Below are 18,152 nucleotides of genomic sequence, written 5' to 3'. Positions count from 1 at the left end.
AGAAAGGGTTGATCACGTTTTTGATGACTTATATGCACCCAAAATTACTTAAATAAACCCATAATATTAATTTTAGGACGTGGGGTGAATTTCCCATTCACCCCTTTAATTAACAGCACGCAGGCTGCCAGTTGCTGGCCATCTTCGATGATGGCCATGACGGGGCGTCGAGGCCATGACGTGCCGTTCCTAGCTTCCGTCTCCTGACACTTAGCCAAAATTTTCTTAAGACCTGACCATGGCATGTATCCCTAGATGATACCTGCTCAATGGGCCGTTGGTGCACCAATGATCCGTCGTTGGGTCTGTCAATGGAAACTGCCCAGGCAGTGTCTTAGGCAGCTTTGGGTCCTTGTTTTGCGGCCTCTTGTGTGGCCCTTTAGAAATTGTACCCGGAATTTTCCAACGTGATTAGGAACCTTAAAAATTAATACACCTTAAAAATAAATTTCATCGAAAACAAACACATATAAGACGTCCAAACAGTCCAAGCCCCATCATGACATACGATGAACATCTTAGGGGCTATATTTCGAATGCCTTTGACGTTCTTGGGCATTTTACCTCCAAACATCACGAACCTTCGTAGAAAAACATTAAACATAATTTTAGACCATTTAAAGACTTATTAGAATCATTTCATACAGATTTAGGCATGCATGCATACATGAGGCACATAAGCGAGATGTCCCTTGACGTTCAACTTCCGAATCACTTTAATTTTTCACACTTCATATATATCATATAATAAGACATTTTATATAATTAGAACATCATGAAAAAACCATAAGTACATAGAACCACATATTTGGCATCTAGGTGACTTAGTCGTCGAACGTCTTAGTCGTCCCTTGACGTTCGACTTCCAATACCTCTAATATTTTAGGTACTGCCTATATACTATATATTAAGAATATTTATGATATTATAACTTTAATAAAAACATGTTAGGCTCAAGACATATTATCTCATTTTTGGGGTCTTACAATGTCCCCCACGTGAGAAAATTTGTCCTCGAAAGACACTTTGGGCTCTTTAATCACAACAAGGACTTCAATGCATATAAGAGCAGTTCATAACATTTAAAATATCATCAAAACATTTTATCACTCAACCCAAACAAGCAAGCAAAATCATTACTCACTCACTCTTTAATGCATCAAACACAAAGGTTCTTTTCATGTTCATAAAAGAACATTTTTCTCCTAATCATAACATGATCATTACATCTTACTTCATTACAGGAAAATCTCGAAAAGCTACTCATAGGAAGATCATAACCCATACTTAAAGTTAGTTAAGCACTCATAATTCAATGGACATATATTTGAGTTAGTTAAATCACAAAGATATTCATTAGTTAGACCTAGTACCATAAAGGTCAAACTCAACCATACCATGCTTTGTGGTGTACATGGAGGAATTTCTTGCTCCTCAACACACTTGCATGTATCATGAGTGCACAAATTAGCAAAGTATGAGGTCAATTTCTTAAAAAATGAGAAATCTCAACTTTTAAGCGTAGACATGCATATATTTTTCTTTTAAGTAAAATCTAAATGGAAAATCATACCAAGTGCATCACAAAAAAATAGGAAGCCATTCCCCAAATTTCTTTTCTTAACATAATACTCACCCTTATAGTAAGCCTCCTTTTGAAAATTAACACAAGTTATAATCACACACATGGACACTTAGCTAAACATGCTTTCACCTTTCAAGAATGAGCCTACAATTTTGCATTCCAAATCATCAAGTAACTTAATTTTCAAGGGAGTCAACATATTTCATTGTAAAAGAGAGTCAACTTCCATTACAAGGCTAACAATTTACCCTACAAGTGACTATTACCAAGTTCCTTGTCTTACCTTATGAAGTCAACTTCACAATTAGCACATTAAAATGCAAGTCAACATGAGAAAACATGGACTTCATAAAAAATTTTCTGTCATGCTCTTTGGAAAATTCACCATGTCTCCAAGATGATGTCAATCAATTCATACCAATCATATAAAGGTCATGCAATTCACACTTTATGCAAGACTATATTCATGAACAAGCTTACCAACAATTCATTATTTTCCAATTCAATAAAGAATAAAAGGACAATGTAGACAATTTCTACAACCTCACTACTCAATCACCATACCCCACATAGAGTAAACCCAATTGAGAGCAACTTAACCCAGCCTATAGAGGATCTTAACTACACAACCTTCACTTTCATCACTTAAAGTGATTACTTCTTTAGAGTGAATTTACAGTAAGATAACATAGTAACACCAAGGTACTCTAAGCCTTATCACCTAGGCATTCTATAAACAATTATTAAGTTTTGTCATCTAATTCAACCACGTAAGGTTTTTATGCAATACAATTGACACCAAGGTCATACATCATTAGGGGAAACAATATCGGAGACTTAGTCTTAAGGACTCTTTCTTTACTTTCAACATTAAGGTAAGGTAACTTCTAGGTCAATCAAACCCACCTAATCACCCTACAATAATAAGAGTAATACACTCTACTCTAGGGGAAACACCAATTCCACAACATGTAGGAACTCATAAAACAATATGAAGTTAGAAACAATGCTATGACTCATCATGCTATAAGACTCTCCTTCTTCATTCCAAATAGCAAAACTCCTTTTCACATTTATTATCATGATCATATACATCAATTTTATACACATTAAACAAGATCAAATCAAAGAACATTTAGTTGATTCTCCAAAAATGTTACAGTAAGTTGCCTAGCTTTACAGTGAGCATGGTTCCAAATATAAAAAAAAATGCAACATTTAAACATTTGATGGAACAAGCATGGAAATATAAGATACAAAGTTTTACCTAATCATCCTTCATAACCATGCATACTAACTTTACAAATATGATCAATTCTCTACAAGGGACTCCAATTTACACTAGCAACATATTAAGTATCTCTTATATACAAAAGGAGACAATGCACACTTTTAATCACATACATTTATAGGATAGCATGCTTCTATAGGTAGTTATTAAACATTCCAAGTTCAAATCCTAGTATTTGGCTACCATCATACAAAACCATATAGGAATACAACAATCTAAGAGAATACACTTTAACTACCATAACTTCTATCATGCTTTAACTATATCATGACATACAATATTAAACATATCTTGTTATTTCATATAGATTTCATATATTGCCATAATTAGCATCACATCATCAAATAAGAGATATTTCATACATAATAAGGTAAGATAACCACTCATAATCCCCATAGAGTTAACATGTGCAATGATCAAGTAAAGTCCCATAACCCTACTAAATAAAGTAACCAAATTGGAACAACATTTAGCACCATACTCCACTCATATATAACCTTAATGAATGCATAACTCCATTTCTTTAGCACACTAGGCTATTTACATGTTTATAAGCATAGAGATCATCAAATACGTACATTTACATTTATCATCATACAGAAACATAATATTAACCTCCTAAGGTCTCCATCAAGGCAAACTAGTGCAAGGCATAGGTAGAGTCCCAAACCCCTACCTAAGACTAGTTAATCCTTCAACTCGCCTTAGTTAGTTTATACATCATCAAATAAGCTAAAAGTCACCTTCGCACATACTGATTCAAACCATAAAACAAATATATGCATTTAAACTCTCCTTTTCTCCCTCAAGCATAGAAACAATCTCATCTAAGCAATCACATCTAAAAGACCACCGGACAAGAAAACAAAAGAGAGAGATCTTATAGAGTTAAGTTCTATGGCACAATATGAGAATGACGAAGAAGGGAAACTCTATTGTCCTATTGCCTCTCGTACCATTTGATGTGTCGCGACTCACCACCAATGATACAAGACTCTACTAGATGTGGCAATATGAGACTTTTTGGAAGCTAAGACCACTTTATAAACCTGGCTCTAATTCCACGTTTTTCATGACCAGGGGAACCCCCTAAAAGTAACATGGTGTACTTGACCTCTCGTTGGTCTTATACAAGCCCATAGTTATCATTCATCGCATCGACATAGTAAATTTCGTGAAAAATTTAAAACTTTTTATAGCACCTCATATACTAGAAACTTTACTTCATATACATATAAAGTATAAGTGATAATACATATATAGACTCTAAGTCTATTGTCCATCTTAGACTCAACAATATTAGAATACGTTAGAGACACGACCCTTAAGACATAATACAAAACTATAACATATATAATCAACTTTACAATAAGTACACACTCGGACATCCTTGGACTTAAGCATTCCTTTACTTGAGCTTGGGAAATCACCTATAAAGATCATCAATAATAGACCTTTTTTAAGCATTCCATTACCTACATTTTGAGTAAAAAGTAGAGAAGAATGGGATTAGTAAAAGAATGCACTAAGTATGACAACCATGCATTCAAAAGGGATCTTTTTCTTGAAAGTCATATTTCATGCCTTTTTGAGTAAATCCTTATAAAAAATTTAAACAATATCCTTTACATCATTTTCATATTTCAGAGAAACACAACCAAAGGCCAAACATCATAGATAAGCACATATATAATTTAAGCCCAATTTGAGGTCCCTTTACAATGAGCTCATTTCTCTTCACAGTGAACTATTTCTTTTAATTCATTAGGCTCCAAAGTAATCCTTTATGGATACTTGATGCAATGTATCACCTCAGACCCACAAGAAAAATCATACATATCATCTACACAATAAAACACATACCATCATAGAAGTATAATACCACATAAACATAGTTAAATCAAGACCTTCATCATATAGTCAACAAGATCAAAATCATGCATAAAGACTCATATCATGCACATCTTCCTAACAAGTAGACAGATACTACAATGTAATGCATAGGGAACACATACATAGTGACATGCGTTAGAACACCTTCCTAAAACATCCTAAGGAGCTACTTGTGCAATGTCTAGATGGGTTCATTACTTCCACCTATCCTAAGTAACCTAACTTAAGTTATTCTATTTTGGGTTCTAGTAATTTAACTTCCATTGTCCATTTTAATTTAGGGAAACTATAGCCTTAACCGACTTCCAGATTTGCACTCCTAGATGGTTTTGTATATGTTAGACAATAGTTTGAATTATCGTATGTTTTTATAAATCTTAAATATAAAGTCTAAGTATACTTCATTAGTATATTGAAAGATTTTAATTTTTTGGCAAATTTAACTGTATGATCATGATGAAAGCTAAGAAGAGTCTTGTTTGCGACCTCTGAGAGGTTAACGATGCCGGTCTCATTCGGGGTCTAGGATCCGAGTGTGACGAAATTTGTATCAGAGAATGAGGTTAAATATCCTTAGGGTCAGTGTCTCATTAAACCACGTTACCTAGTGTCTTGTTCATGGTTGTGAAGTGCGCCACAATTACTGATGAGAGGCTAGGTGATGATTGGGAAACATCTCTTTTCTTGATACTCCTATGTCGTTTCTTTAGATCTTTGAAACTATATGTCTTTTAGAATCTAATCCCTGTCATGTAACGGGCGCGTCCGAAGAGCTTGAAGAAAAATTTCATGCAGCCATGCTTTATGACAATATGGATCTTTCTAGGTTAATGTTTCATGTTCAACAAGTTGAGGAATGTTATATAAGGAAGATGTATAGTGAAGATAAGAATAAAAAATCTTTTTAAGGTAGTTCTTCTAATAGTAGGCTTGATGCTCAAGACAAGACTAAGTTTAAGAAGAGGTTTCAAACCAAGTTCCTTCTAATTTCTCCAGGAACGGCAATGATAGAGGTTCTAGTCCTAACCCTCAAGAGGGGAGAAATGTTGATCCACCAAAAGAGAGACAAACTTGTGATAAGTGTGGTAAGAAATATGTGGGTGAATGTCTTGTTGGGACTAATAGTTTCTATGGTTTTGATAAAAGCGGCCATATGGTGAAGGATTGTCCCAATGTGAGAAGTCAAGGTAAGAGTAATAGTCAAGCTAAACCAAGTGGTCCTAATTCTGAAGCTGCAAAAGGGAAGCATTATTACGTTGTGACGGTAGGTTATGATTTTTCTCTGTTAATGTTTATGCTTTGCTTAACCTAGGTGCTGCTCTTTCTTTTGTTACACCATTGGTAGCTATGAACTTTGATGTACTTCCCGATGTTTTGATTGAACCCATGTTAGAACGGAAAGGGGGAATTTTATGCCAAGGGGTCAAGTTATTTCGTGTTTAAAGTCTTGTAAGATGATAGTCAAGGGTTGAATATACCATGTGGTGAGTATAAAGGAGGATTTTCAAGGGCATTGAATTCAAGAAAACATAAATTAGGGTTGTTCCCAATGAAATTGTCGAATGTTAATCTCCCTAGTTCTCCCTATTTTGGATTCTAGTAGTATGTATAATGCTCAAGATTTCAGTAAGAAATAAAAAAAGAACAAAAGAAAGAAGTAGGAAGATGAGGGGTGTTTGGATAGGATTTATTGAATATGAATTGTCAACATGACTTTATGAGAATATGACTTCGATTATGATCATTCCTTAAGTGATGTAATCGTTACTTGTATATGTTATATGGTATGTGCATTGTAGACTTTCATATGACTTAGAATGTTTTCTAAAGAATGATAAATTATACTTTTTCATGCTTGTCCTTATATGTTATGTGCATATGCCCATACTTAGTACATGTGGCGTACTAACCCCATTACTTTACATTACTACAACTGTAGGTTCCGCCCATTGAAGTTAAAGAGGTCGATTGGAAGAATCTTGGAACTCTTTCTCCAAGTCTTCATAGGTCCTCTTGTTCGGGATGCTACACATATATTCCTGCGTCTCAAGACTTAATAGTTTATAGAATACGCTATTTCCATTATGTTCTTTGGATTCTTTTGTATTAAGGCATATATGGCATATTGACTATTATTGGCTATGTGTAGATTGCACTCCTCGATGGTTTTATATATGTGAGACAACAATTTTAGAATATCGTATGTTTTTATAAATCTAAAGTATGAAGTCTAAGTATACTTTATTAGTATATTAAAAGTTTCTAATGTATCCGCAAATTTAACTGTATAATTATGGTGAAAGCTTAGAAGTGGCTTGTTCGCAACCTCTAAGAGGTTAACGCCGCCAGTCTCATCCGCGGTCTAGGATCTGGGTGTGACACCGGTTTTGGAAAACCTTACACCGATGGAAGGTAGTCTACTTGACAAAGTAGAACCAGACATAAATGTATCATTCTATGTGGATCCACTAGCTAGTCTTCCTATTGGGGCGACATAGTAAAGGAACTAAGAGATAAGTGCTCCATCCAATAAGATGACTTGAGCGTTTGCATAATATCCACAGACTAAAACCTCTTGCATGTAATATCCTATGTCTTCAGATCTGTACTTTAACTTTTTAATAACTTATGTTTGAGGTTTCCAAATTATTTGTCCTAAGTCAATCAATCTTAGAAACTGTGCATGCCTAAGACAGTCCACTTTTGTATGAATAATCACATAATTAACCCTGTAAATGTATCTATCTCTAAAGTAGAAAATAATTTTCAATTTTGGTCTATCCCGAAGGAACCTTTTGAAAAATTTAACTAATCGGTAATTTTAATTTGTTTAAAAAATACAATATCAAGACTTATGAATCTACTTCTGCTATTAATAATTCCTTAGAAACTGTGAAATTACTGAATGTTGCAGATATTGATAAATATAGAAGAGAATTTAAATTTCTTCATATTGGTCTTGTTCAAGTAGCTGTAAACCTCTTTTCCGTAAAGGTCTATAAATTCCTATTTGTTTGATCCTTAGTGATGATCGTCTGCCTAACTTTGATGATTCATTGTTAGGTATTTTAGAATGTAACCTCGCTAATGGCCAGTTTACTTCAACTATTATCCCAACTTCGTGATACATATACATGATCCCAATATTATGAATACCTTGACGCTTAACGTCAAAACAAAGAATATGAATAGTATGATTGACACCAGAGAAATAGTTGTGATATACCGAGTATATTACAGGTTCATAAAACCACGATAGACCCAAAGGCTATCAACTCTAGTGTCAAAGGAGTTACTATTCTAATGGAAGCAAACAAAGAACACAGTACCACCTTCGTTCCTAGATTATTAAACGGTGATGAAATTCTCTCTGATGAAGATTGAAAATTTGAATCTATTACCGAGCCCCTTCCTGTCCAACCTGCTCGGTCTTCTCTACAAAGGGTCATCCAATTCTCTGAAGGATCTATTAAGCTTAAGTTTATAAGATCCAATTCATTCATCTAAGCCTCTTCAGGTAGAAGAATGTCTTCGGCTACACCTTCTTCTTCAAAAACCAGAGAGGATGATTATGCTACTGAAGCTACTGAAGCTTTAGAGCATGGGAAATTCCACGACGTAGATTAGTACTTCCATGCTCGTGGAATTTCCCGTGCTCTAAATCTTCAGTAGCTTCAGTAGCATCATCATCCTCTCTGGTTTTTGACAAAAAAGGTCTAGCCGAAGACATTCTTCTACATGATGAAGCTTGGCTGAATGAATTGGCTCTTAAAACTTAAGGTTAATACATCTATTAGAGAATAGGATGACACTTTCTAGAGAAGGCCTAGTAGGTTAGATAGGAAGGGGCTTATTACAGATTCAAATTTCCAATCTTCATTGGAGAGAATTTCGTCCCAATTTAATAATCTAGGAACGAAGGTGGTACTGTGTTCTTTGCTTGCTTCCATGAGCATAGTAACTCCTTTGACACTAGAGCTGATAGCCTTTGGGGCTATCGTGGTTTTGATGATCTTGTAATATACCCGGTATATAACAGCTATTTCTTTGGTGTCAATCTTACTATTCATATTCTTTTTTTTGACGTTAACCGTCAAGGTATCCATAATATTGGGATCATGGATATCTCACCGAGAAGTTGGGGTAAAAGTTGAAGTAAACTGGGCCATTTGTGGTTACTTTCTAAAATACCTAACTGTGAATCATCAAATTTAAGCAGACGTGCATGTCTAAAAGAGCTTTGACAGCTACTTGAACAACCAATATGAAGAAATTTAAATTCTCTTCTATATTTATCAACATCTGCAACATTCAATAATTTCATAGTTCCAAAGGAATTATTAATAGTAGAAGTAGATTCACAAGTGTTGTTATTGTATCTTTTAAACAAATAAAAATTACCTATTTGGTAAATTTTTTCAAAAGGTTCTTTCGGAATAGACCAATTTTGCAAATTATTTTCTACCCTAGAGATAGATACATTAACAGAGTTGATTATGCGATTATTCGTACAAAAGAGGAATGTCTTAGGCATGCACAGTTTCTAAGATTGATTAACTTAAGGCATATAATTTTGAAATCTCAAAGATAAGTGAATAAAAAGTTAAAGTAGAGATCTGAAGAAATAGGATATTACAAGCAAGAGGTTTAAGTTTTTGGATATTATGCAAATGACCAAGTCATCTTATTGGACGGACTACCAAGCATTCTAAACGCCCCCTAGGCTAGACGACCACGTTTAAGTCTGACCTAGTCCAAAAGATGGAAATTAATCGGCACCCTCATACTTAGACCCTTGTTTGCAACCTCAACTTAAACATAGAATAACTATAGTCTAGCATATCATAAACTGATACTGTGATTTCACATACATAAGAAATTAACATATTATCTATCGTAAGTAGGATCATTCATTAAAACGGTGCCATACCCATATAGAGAAGAAATTAGCTATTCATTTTTTATAGTGTAAACATGGATCTCATACTACTATAGACATGGTATTAGGATTCCTACACTTTAGAACAAAGAATCTCATTTAGAGATAAGTGGTATGCCGATATGAAATGATTTTCCACAGAAATAGAATTATTCAAATGGTTTGAACACTCAGGACAAATTGATGCCCTTCATGTTTTGCAAACAGCTGGTACACTAAAGAGGCCACTATCGAAAGTATTACCCCTCCTTTACAGGGATTAAGCATTCCATATTGAAAAAAATCCTTAGAGCTACTCCTTTAACTCGAACTACTTCCATTACCATACTCACTCGGATCTAGACATCTTTCTCATAGAGTAATTTACACATAAGGTTCACATAAAAGGGTCCCATAGTTCATAACCCAATCACATTTACCCTACTAAAGAAAGGTCCAGTAGGGCTACCTCACAATGGTTACAAGAAGCTCATGATGACTCTATTAAGAATTAATATGAACCAATGGGCGTAGACTGCCTCCGTGGTTTTGGGCTCTCTTGGGCAGCCTTGTCACCAGGTTTGGGTCCTTCCTCAAGGACCCTTTGTTGATCTTTGGGGATATTTTCCTGGAAGTGTCCAACCCAAACATGATTTTATAATAGTTATACCTCTCACATGAAATTCATTAAAAATGAACACATAAAACTCAACAAAACAATCTTAGACACGCAAGGTAATTTCTAGGCACATCTTTTGGATGTCATGGATGTTCTTGGACGTTTTACTTCCAAACTTCATGAAACATGACACACTGCCTGAAAATGATATAGTAACTCATTTAACGACATTAAAACATCATGAATCACTCATAAACACATAAAACCATATATGAGGCACATAGTGACTTAGTCATCGAACGTCTTGGTTGTCCCTTGACTTTTGACTTCCAATGAATCTAAGACACTGCCTCAATACCATACATTAGAAATATTTAGGACCTTAGACCATAAAGACAAAAATGTTAGGATCTAGTTCACCTAAGTCATCTTTTGGGGTCTTACATGTGGTGGTTGATGGTAAGACCTTGATGAAGGAATTGTGAAGGAGATGGAGCAAGTCTTGTGATCTCAATTCTTTACTTCAATTGTGGTTAATTGTGATTAAATGATAATACTGTATTGAATTATACCTTATATTAAGATTCATAGGGTTGGTATGATGTTGAATTGAAATGTCTTGACTATGGTTTATGAGGTGTTAACTAAGATGTAAATGTTATAAGGATGGTGATAACTTACCAATGTGCGTTATTATAAAGTGATATGCAAATGTGTTGACTTCATTTGTGTGAATTGTAATAAAAGAAAAATATTCATCCAATTAGTGTTGAGCTATGATGATTTGATAATAATGGATGAATTAAAGACATTTCAAAAGGGATGTCAGCTTAGCACCAATAGAACTTCACAATGGGAGGTACTGTCTTTCCATAAAGGAAGATTTACCCTATAGTTCCACATAAGTTGTTGAATCCCCTATGAGGGATACATACCCTATGGATTCTCATGATACGAGGCTCCAATTTCCCAATGTCATGTAGAGGGATCAAACCTATCTATTAGTTCCCTACGTATGTTTCCCCAATAGGAAGACTAGCTAGTGGATCCACCTAGAAAGCTACATTTATATCTGGTTCTACTTTGGCCAATAGACTACCTTCCATCGGTGTAAGGTTTTACAATATCGGTGTAACACCTGGATCGTAGACCCCAGATGAGACCGGCGTCGTTAACCTCTCAGAGGTCGCAGACAAGCCTCTTCTTACCTTTCATCAAAATTATACAGTTAAATTTGCAAATAAATCAAAAACTTTTAATATACTAATGAATTATACTTATACATCATACTTAAGATTTATAAAAATATACGATATTCTAAAACTATTGTCTCACATATATAAAACCATTTAGGAGTGCAATCTGGACTTAGACAATAATAGTCAATATGCCATATATGCCTTAATACAAAAGAATCCAAAGAACATAATAGAAATAACGTATTGTAGAAACTACTATGTCTTCATAGGATGGAAGTGATAGCGTCCCGAACATGAGGATCTACCAAGACTTGGAGAAAGAGTTCCAAGCTTCTTCAAATGGACCTCTTTAACTTCAGTAGCCGGAACCTACAGTTGTAGTAATTTAAAGTAATGGGGTTAGTAAGCCACATGTATTAAGTATGGATATATGCACATAAAGCATAAGGACATGTTTGAAAAAGTATCATTTATCATTCTTTAGAAGACATGCTAAGTCATATCAAAGTCTTCAATGCACATACCATATAACATATACAAATAACGATTCCATCACTTAAAGCATGATCATAATCAAAGGCATATTCTCATAAAGTCACGTTGACAATTCATATTCAACAAATAGTATAAACATAACATAAAAAACACTTAACAAATATCCCATCCCCAACCTACAAGTACAATGGTCATGTGAAGCCTCATAACCCCACATAACCAAGTAGATAAGATAGGAGACCATAAGTAAATGTTTGCTTCATGTCACATTATAACTCAATAGCATATTCATTATGAGGATCAACATTCATGTAAGATTAACATCATATATCATTAACATATATCTTTCATATAGTCATATTACATTAGAACAATCTCCTAGGACTTCCCTTAGAGTAAACTTGTGCAATGTCGAGGTAGCGTCCTATACCACTACATATACTAAGCCAACTCGTCAAGTCACCCTAGTCAACATTCGTTTAGTTGTATTTCATTTTACATGAGGTAACCTAGGCATTAACCAACATAAACCATGTGATCTAAACATTGAATCAGGTGTTTTCCCCACACTTAAAAGAAGTAGTCCACCGGCCAAAGTAGAACCTACATGATGTAGCTTTCTAGGTGGATCTACTATCTAGTATCCTATGGTGGCAGCATAGTTCAAGAACTAGGATATGTATTAGAAACCCATAGTTCCACATTACATGGTATCCTCAATCTCATGAGAATCATTGCGAACCTACCTTCCCCTAGGGAAGGGACACTTCCCATATGTAGTTCATCGGTTCTTATCTTAAGTCCCTTTTCTTGAAATAACCTTTAATTTGACTTTTATCAAAAACTTATCACAGGTCATAAGAGATTATCTCCCTGTATAACATGTTCATGAGCTTTCTAAGATTAGATTAGAATTGTCCTTTCATCGTAACCTTACTTATGTGAGATTAACATAACATAATCACCTTGTATTAAGCATACAAGGGAATATCATAAACTTTGATATTCGTGTTCTTATCATGATATCACAATATACATGTTCTTATTTAGCATATTCATATAGAAACATCACATATACATTTCATAACATAGCATCACAACATATAGGCTAACGTAAACATCTTATAGAAATCACAATTTTAGAAGAATTAACTCTTGTTTCACAGAACCTTATTCATCATGCGATGTTCATAGTAGCACTTGGTTAAATACTCAATGACATAATAAACAAAAACTCATAAAATCATTTGAATTCTAACCTTAACGTTTTCACGTTATCAAACACTAGAAAAAAACCATTCGAAACCATCACATAGATAAGTATCATGTATCACACGACATTCAAACATTATCAATCAAATATTCAACTATTCGTGTGAAATTAACCATAGAAAACAATTACTTTTCACTAAAAATCATAAATCTAGAGTTAGGAAGAAAATCCGTTTTGTAGAGTAAAAACCCTAGTATTTTAAGTTCTTGAAAATTTATCATGAAAGGGCCTCTTGGGGATAGGAATCCCAAGAGTGAAGAACTCATATCTTAGAGGAAGAATTCACGAAATCTTATTGGAAACTTCAAAACTTTCATCTTCTTCCTTAATCTTTTTCTTGTTCTTCAATGAAGTTTGAAAAAAAAGAGTGTTTTTGAGAGATTAATAGAATTTCATTTGATTCTGATTTGGGACGCGTAAAAGTTGTCTAAAACTTACCTTATATCAATATATAGAAGTCCCATGAATTACCCTAAAGACCCTCCACTTAAATTACCTAAAATGCCCCTCCTAAATTGACTCTCGGCTGGCAGCACATGTGCTTGCACATATGTTGCTACTCCCTTTTTGTTGTCTCAAGGATCCTCACTATGTCCTTGGACACTGCTTAATCTACATGATCATTTTAAATGGTTATGTGTTATGGTATCTAGGGTTGAGACTTGGATGGCTCGTACCTACAATGCATAACTAAGAAATTAATATTTCAGCTTAGGGTCTTAATTGAAGGTACAATTCCTAAAAAAGCTTTGATTGGGGCATTTGAACCAAAGTGTATATTAAGTGTTGTTATTACTTAGGAAATTGTCTAACACCCTTAAGCCAACATTCTCTAATATACCCAATATTACTCAATATTAGGCATTGGGATGCCTATGTACCCCAATACATATTCTTAAAACCTAATAGACTCTTCACTGGAAAAATATATTTTCTGGGAACATCATTTTAAGCATTATTAAATAGATTAAGATCTAGTCTAATTCATGGAATTTACGGAGTTTTACATTATCCCCCTTAGTAACATTCATCCCTGAATGACACTAAAACATTTTGGAAGGTAGGAAAAAGACTCAATACTAGAAGCACAACCATCACATAACATGTCATTACACTTGGCACTCAATTTATGATGTACAAACATATGAGAGCTACTTATTGATAACAAATAGTGAGGAATTTTCTTCTCAACCTTATCATAACCTCAAAAAGCATCAAAGAATTACCATGCTTTTACTCTTCTCAAGATAACAACAAAACAACAAAATCTCAAGAAAACATATGTATACAAGTTTCACATAAGTGCGAGAATAGAGTATGAAAAAATGTTCTTAAAACTCCAGTTAGTACTATCTTTTACCAAAACATGCACCTATTTAGTACACAAGTTAATTTTTAATTCTTCTTAAATTGGGCATGAAGTCTTTATAAACCAATCTTCATTGGCTATGCCCATTCTTCGATTATTTGAATAATATATATTTCTTGGGTCATATAGTCATAATCCAATATTGGCATAAACCAATAACTGTTAAAAGTTCATTCTTATCAAACACTAATGATTTGACATTCTCATGCTTTGATTACTTAGTTCACTTTGAATTTACACTTTTTCTTCTATGATCTCACGTTCACTTTGAACATGCTGGTTTACTTAGAATATTCTTTGAAGACATCCATTGGGATATTTCAATGCAATTACTAAGAGTGACATACATCATTACTTAGTCCAACCTCAACCTTTGGTCATTCTATCCGAAAACCCCTCATCTTCCTACTTCTTTCTTTCTTTCTTTCTTTCTTACTGAAATATTGAGCATTATACGTACTACTAGAATCCGAAATAGGGAGAACTATGAACATTAACATTCGACAATTTCATGGGGAACAACCCTAGTTTCGATTTTCTTCAATTCAATATGTTTGAAAATCCTACTTTATTCTTACTACATGGTATTTACAACCTTTAGATATCATCTTCCAAGCTCTTAAACACAAAATAATTTGACCCCTTGGCATAAAATTTCCCTCCTTTCCATTCTAATATGGGTTTAATCAAATCATCATAAAGTACATCAAACTTCCTAGCTACCAAAGGTGTAACGAAAGAAAGAGCAGCAACTAGGTTAAGCATAAACATTAACAGAGAAAACTCGTAACCTACCTGTCACAACGTCTGAAGAGTTGCCTTGCTCACCCCTAGCTTTGAGTGCATAGAAATGTTCGTTTTTGGAGCTTTAGAATTTGACCGCTTGGTTGAGATTGACTATTACTCTTACCTTGACTTCTAACATTGGGAGAATCCTTCACCATATGGACACTTTTTTCAAAACCATAGCAACAATTAGTCCCAACAAGACATTCACTCACATGTTTCTGACCACACTTATCACAAGTTGATCTCTCTTTTGCTGGATCATCATTTCTCCCCTCTTAAAAGTTATGAATAGAACCTCTATCATTGCCATTCTTGGAGAAATTTGAAGGAACTTGGTTTGAAAACCTCTTCTTAAACTTAAGATTGTCTTGAACATCAAGCCTACTCTTAGAAGAACTACCTTTAAAAGACTTTGGCTTCTTAGCTTCCCTATTCGTCTTCCTTAGACGACTTTCCTCACATTATTGAGCGTGAACCATTAACATAGAAAGATCCATATTGTCATGAAGCATGGCTGCACAACAATCTTCTTCAAGCTTTTCGGTTACGCCCGTTACAAAAAAGGGATTAGATGCCAAAAGAGACATAGTGTCAAAGATCTAAAGGCACGACATAGGAGTATCAAGAAAAGAGAATTTTCCTAATCATCACCTAGCCTCTCATCCATAATTGTGGCGTGCTTCAAAACCATGAATAAGATACTAGGTAACGTGGTTTAGTGAGACACTTACCCTAAGGATATTTAATTTCATGCTCTGATACCAAGTTTGTCACACCCGGATCCTAGACCCCGAATGAGACCGGCATCGTTAACCTCTCAAAGGTCGCAAACAAGACTCTTCTTAGCTTTCATCACTATCATACAGTTAAATTTGTGGAAAAATTAAAAACTTTTAATATACTAATGAAGTATACTTAGACTTCATATTTAAGGTTTATAAAAATATACGATATTTTAAAACTATTGTCTCACATATATAAAACTATCTAGGAGTGTAAACCCATAATTGTGGGTTGCTTCACAACCATGAACAAGACACTAGGTAACGTGGTTTAGTGAGACACTGACCCCAAGGATATTTAACCTCATTCTCTGATACCAAGTTTGTCACACCTGGATCCTAGACTTCGGATGAGACCGGCTGCATAGACAAGGTCTTGATGGACGTCCACAAACAATTTGGGCATTTTTTTCGTCGGAATCCAGATCACCAAAAAAATGGTTTGATATAGCACATGAAAATCGTCGAAATGGGGGGTATGCGCGCTTTGGGGATCCTTTGAACTTTAAAATTGGTTGCACTGGCCGTGAGGTCCAACCGCCTGCATAGCCTAGGTCTTGACAGACCTCCACTAAAAAATTTGGCATTTTTGACATTGGAATCCGGATCACCCAAAAATGATTTTCTATAGCACACGAAAATCATCCAAATGGGGTGTATGCGCGCTACGGGATTTGTTTGACCTTGAAAATGTGTCGGATTGGCCGTGAGGGAGAACCAGATATATAGCCAAGGCCAAGACAAAATGCCAAAATTTTTTTGGCATTTTTTACGTTGAAATTCGGATCACCCAAAAAATGGTTTGCTATAGCATACAAAAATCGTCGAAATGAGGGGTATGGGTACTTCGGGACTCGTTTGACCTTAAAAATGGTGGGATTCGCTGTGAGGGCTAATCATATACATAGAAAAGGTCTTGACAGATGTCCATAACAAATTTTGGCATTTTTGGCGTCAAAATCCGGATCACCCCAAAAATGGTTTGCTATAGCACACAAAAATCGTTGAAATGGAGGGAATGCACGCTTCGGGGCTTGTTTAACCTTGAAAATGGGTTGCATTTGTCTTGCGGGAAAAACGGTTGTATGGAAAAGGTCTTTGACGTCAACTAATATTTTTGGCATTAATGAAGTCAGAATCTGGATCACCCAAAAAATGGTTTGCTATAGTAGACGAAAGTCCTCGAAATTTGGGGGTATGTGTGCGCTTGGGGCTCGTTTGTCCTTGAAATCGGGTTGGATTGGATGTGAGGTCCAAACGACTGCATAACCAAGGACTTGACGGATCAACACAAATATTTTTGGCATTTTTGAAGTGGGAATCTTGATCAGTCGAAAAACTGTTTGCTATACCACACGAAAATCATTGAAATGGGGGATATGCGCGCTTCGGGGCTTGTTTGACCTTGAAAATTTGTCGAATTGGCCGTGAGGACCAACCGGATGTATATCCATGGTGTTGATGGACGTCCACAAAAAAATTAGTCATTTTTAACGTTGGAATCCGGATAACCCAAAAAATAGTTTGGTATAGCACACGAAAATCGTCAAAATGAGGGGTATGCATGCTTGGGGATTGTTTGACCTTGAAAAAGGGTCGGATCGCCGTGAGGGACAACTGGCTGCATATACAAGGTCTTAAAGTACGTCCACAAATATTATTAGAATTTTGACGTTGAAATCGAGATCACCCAAAAATTTGTTTGCTATAGCACACGAAAATCATCGAAATGGGGGGTCTGAGCACTTCGGTGCTTGTTTTACCGATAAAATGGGTCATATTGGCCTTGATGGACAACCTGCTTCATAGACAAGGTCTTGAAAGATGTCCACAAAAAATTTTGGCATTTTTGACGTCGGAATTCGGAACACCTAAAAAGTGGTTTGCTATAGCATACAAAAATTGTCCAAAAGGGTGGTATCCACTCTTCGGGGCTCCT

This window comes from Solanum pennellii, chromosome 9, assembly GCF_001406875.1.
Source record: "Solanum pennellii chromosome 9, SPENNV200".
Lineage (NCBI taxonomy): Eukaryota > Viridiplantae > Streptophyta > Magnoliopsida > Solanales > Solanaceae > Solanum > Solanum pennellii.
Note: the sequence above shows the minus strand (reverse complement) of the source record.